Source organism: Tupaia chinensis, unplaced genomic scaffold (genome assembly GCF_000334495.1).
Source record: "Tupaia chinensis unplaced genomic scaffold, TupChi_1.0 Scaffold143563_1, whole genome shotgun sequence".
Classification (NCBI taxonomy): Eukaryota; Metazoa; Chordata; class Mammalia; order Scandentia; family Tupaiidae; genus Tupaia; species Tupaia belangeri.
This window is the reverse complement of record NW_006203408.1, coordinates 24,894-29,759: the sequence shown is the minus strand read 5'-3', so window position 1 is coordinate 29,759 and position 4,866 is coordinate 24,894. Positions and strand designations below refer to the sequence as shown.

At 37.9% G+C, this 4,866-nt stretch overlaps 1 pseudogene; it reads right to left on the bottom strand.

The window, feature by feature from the left end:
* Nucleotides 1–1,305: 1,305 nt before the first annotated feature.
* The window catches only part of LOC102468284 (exocyst complex component 5 pseudogene), a 6,834-nt pseudogene continuing 3,273 nt past the window's right edge, over nt 1,306–4,866 (bottom strand).

Here is a 4,866-nt window from a genome sequence, read left to right as displayed (position 1 = left end):
TTTATTTTATTTTATTTTTATTTATTTATTTACATTTTCTCACAAACATTTACTTTACGAATCAAAAATGTTTGGTCATACTCCATAATTCTTTTTTTTTCTATGTCAATGCTTTTCCTTTCCTTTTTTTTTCTTTATTAATATTATTATTTACACATTGTTTCTACAACGTCAGCCCTTTTCTGCCTATAAAACCCACTGCCTCTGCTCAGCTCACTGGCACTCTGTTTAATGACTAGGATGCTGCCTGGTTTTCGGATTGCTAGGAAAAGCCTACTAGATTGTAAAAACTCATCTTGGTGATATTTTGTGTTTTAATAAGATAAAGAAATGATCAAAACCATATTCAGAAAAGACATAAATATTAGAGCAATCAAATAGGAAATTTAAAAGTTATCATTTTTTTAAAAGTAAAGTTTCTTTTTACCATGAAGGAGGGTCAGAGAGAGAGACAAAAAGAGGGGCACCTCCGACAGGGTCTTTATCTCCGACAGGGTCTTTAAACTGTGATCCAATCCCTCCCCCCAGTCTCAGCCAGCCAGAACCAGAGGCACACGTGTGCATGTCCTGCTTGCACAGGGGCTTCTTGGGACATAAACCCGGACTTTTTCATGTGGTCTCAGCATTGCATAGTATTGCACTACCACTGTGGCTGTCTGGTCTAAAAGAATTATTATAACTATGCTGTAGTATCCTGTTGAAAAGCTAGACAACATAAAAGATTGGAAAGGTGATTTCAACAGAGAAATGGAAGCTATAGAAAAGAATCGAGTGGAAATGCTAGAAATAACACATCAACAGAAATAAAGAATGTGCCTGACAAGTTTATGCACAAACTTGAGTTTTCCAAGAAAATAGTAACTTAAAATAGATCAATAAAAATTACTCAGTGAAAGACAAAGATAAAAAAGGTAGAAACAATATATATATTTATACATATACATATATATATATTTGAAATGAAGGTGATATAAGACTTTTTTTCTTTTCTTTTTTTTTTTTTTTTTTTTGGAGAAGTTTTTCACTATAGGGCATGTGTGCTCACCAGACAGACAGAGAGAGACAGAGAGACAGAAAGTGAGAAATCACCCCCCAGCGGGGATGGCCACACCACAATCCCTTCTTCTCCATTCTCCTCTCAGGATCTTGGCTGCTGTTTTCTTCCAGTCATCCTTCCATAAAATGTTAGTTATGTCTTAAGGAGCCTCCTGTGCTTTCTATCAACTGAGACCTGCTGCAGTACACACATATGCTTTGTAAATTCAACTTCAGCTGAAGTGTTGCACAAGGGGGGCAGATCTATAGTCAGCACGAAGTTGTACGAAGGAGTGAAGTATAGGGGGCAGATCTATAGTCAGCACGAAGTTGTATGAAGGAGTGAAGTATGTCATTGTCCAGATTAGTGAGTTGTTCTCCCAAGCAGACTTGCTTTAAATTATTTGGGACAACTACCAGAAGATTGCAAAGTGCATGCAAAGTATCAAAAAGATGTAATACAATTGGAATAATCGTATACTGAATTAAAACATTATTTTCATCGTCTGGTTTAAAAATCTGTTTTCTTTTGTTCTGTAGCCAAGATATGCTTCATCTGTTCGATCATACAATTTAATGTCCTGTCAATGTCAGTACCCAATTTCATTTCCATTTGTTTAATTATTTCTTTTTCTTTCAGAAGGCATTCTGATAACTTAGGAGAAGGGCTTATTGGTGGCATAAAGTGATCATTAAACTACCTATCAAAAACATGAAAAATAGTATAAAAAATAGAGATTTGCATTCCTAGAATCTGAAAAAGAAATTCCAGCAAGTCCTGTTCCAAAGCATAATCAATATGCTCAATACATAAAAATTCCACAAGATTGGTAAAAATTCTAAAGCCATCCCTTGGTAAATCAGAAGGATCAGAGAATCCATGACATCTTTCAAAGGCCTGTTTGGTTTCTTATAAAAGATTAACCACCACTTTTTGGAATAGAAGTTTCCCCATGGGTATTAAACTTGGCCCCAGTGGTAAGCTGGTACTCTGTCTAATTCTCTCTTTCAAATCTTGAGTGCCTCCTGGGTAGGGGCTGTAAAGCCATCCCTTGGTAAATCAGAAGGATCAGAGAATCCATGACATCTTTCAAAGGCCTGTTTGGTTTCTTATAAAAGATTAACCACCACTTTTTGGAATAGAAGTTTCCCCATGGGTATTAAACTTGGCCCCAGTGGTAAGCTGGTACTCTGTCTAATTCTCTCTTTCAAATCTTGAGTGCCTCCTGGGTAGGGGCTGGGGAGGAAGGGAAGAGTATAGAGAAGGATAGCAAGAGAACAAATAGAGAGGCATGACATTTGTGGGAGAAATGGTTTATTATCTATTGATAACATGTATAGTATTCTCAACTGGACTAGTCTGAGAAGTATTTTGTGTTGGATAAATTCTTTATACAAGCCAAACAACATATAGTGTGTGGCGGGCACTGCATACGGAAACCATCTTGAGCTATCCACCATCTTGAGCTATCCGCCATCTTGGAAACCATTAGGCTTCACTTCCTCACTGAGCAAACCATCTCTCAGAAATCATGTGACCAACTGTTCTCCTGGAAGCGGTTGGGTTTCTAGGCAATGGGAGAGATCCACCCACACTAATGATGGGTTCATGCTGTTCTATCTCATTTGCATTTCGGGCAACCAATTGGTGCCCACCAGCTATATATAACTCGCAATTTTTCCTCAATAAAAGAAAGAAGAAGACTTGATCAGCACCTCGTATTGTCTCCACTCTGTGTGTGTGTGTGCGTGTGTTTGTCCCATCTCTCAGTCCCTCCCACAGGGAACCTGTTCGACTGTCCCCCGGGTCAGGACAATAGTGATTGAATGTTTAACAAAATAATGAGAATAAGCAATAATAATAATCTGAAAAAAGTGATGAAAAGCTATTTGATGATGATGTGGACAGTAATGTCTTTGTCTTGACTAATATGCATGGTAATCGTGCTGGAAAAAGAAATGTAATACACTGTAAAGATGTATGTGATTCAATATAATATAAAAATATAAAATATAATATTAAAAAGATTATAATAATAAAATTCCATTTAAAAATGAAAATAAGTACAAAAATAAAGTTAAATAAAATAATTCTTTTTTTTTTTTTGAGAGGTTTTCACTATAGGGCGCGTGCGCTCGCCAGACAGACAGAGACATAGAGACAGAAAGTGAGAAATCACCCCCCCAGGGGGGATGGTCACGGCGCAATCCCTTCTCCTCCATTCTCCTCTCGGGATCTTGGGCATGCACGCACATGTGCCTGGCATGAGTTTTAAGCCACCGGGTCCGGGACGCAAACCACGGTCGACTACGTGGGAGTCCAGCGACATAGCCATTACGCTAACTGCTGGTTCTCAATAAAATAATTCTTAAAAAAAAATAATCTTTTTTAATCGTAACACTGTAGGATCATAGCATTTCTGCTTTTCAAATATCCAGTCTCCACACAATATAATTCTCCAAATAGGAAATGAAAATGGATTTGACAAGCTTAGGCAAGAAAGTCTATCAGTACTTAAGTAAAACTCCATCAACTGCTGGAAAATTGGTGGTTCCTGTATTAAGGTCACAGAGATTTTTGAGATATTGCTCTGCATTGGACTTCCTACTGGTCTTTCACAAAACTCTGTAGTTTTTCAAAAACATTTTGAATAAATTTAGCCAGTACTGTTTCTGGATTACTAAATCTATCTCCAATTTGTTTGTTTACACATTGCCACATCTTCAAATACATAATTTCTCAATAAGCACCCTCCTGGCACTGCTTTATATAAACATCAACACAATTGAAATAACTCTTAAAATGAAGTTAAAACAGTGGCTACTTCTCTCATTCTGGAAATTTCACCTCTTCTTTGAGCACTGGTAAACTCCTGAATCAGTTGGCCTTCTAAATTATTGTATTTACTTGCAATTTTGGATTTTACTTCTGAAAAATCTATCAAAAGCTAAAGTATTTCATCAGTTTTTGAGCTTCTACTGCCCCGTTATCTAGGTGTGTTTACCCCCTCCAATTGGTCCCCAATGTGACAGACTTTGGTTGCTACATAGCTAATGTGTTCATCTAGTTCTGACAGCAATCAGATTGCTTTTCTGGAGCTCTTGCGCCTTCTTGGCAAATTCCTTGGCTTCTTTCTGACACTGTTGCTTTACTTTCTCTACTTTCTAATTTCTCTACTTTCCTTTGAATCCTTTCTTCCCTTATCTGGAATTCTCGAATATGATTTACAAATTCTTCTAATAATCTTTTTGGATCAAAAGCTTCAGGTCCACCTCTAGAGCCTCCTCCTGGGAATCTGCATAGAAGACATTCAATGTACTCATCCACTCAGAAAGGCTCACCAACTCTGGACCACGGTGAGCTCCACAACTCCCTAGGAGTCCAGGCAGAGCTGGAAAGCGGTCAAGAAGCAAAGCCACAGACGTCTGTCAGCTGCCTTCCCGTGACTCCCATGCCACTCCCATTGTCACCAACTCCTACCAAGGTGCAAAGAATTTAAGTAATTGTAATTTCTGGATCATGACTTATTCTTATCATTGGCCCAGGCAGTTTTTTGTTTCATTTTGGTTTGGTTTTAGTAATATTAAAAGCACTGGTTGGCTAACCGCCCAGCATATATATGAGAACTTGACAATAACTTCACAATATATCTATTTGGGGGGCTGGCAGGTGGTGAGGTGGTTAAAGGCGCTGGATTCCCACGTGGCTGACCACGGTTCAAGTCTCAGACCTGGCAGCTTGTTTTCCCATTTTCCCTTTCTCTCCCTCTCTGTCTCTGACTAGTCAAATTAAAAAATAATAATAACAAATGAAATTAAATAAATAAATAA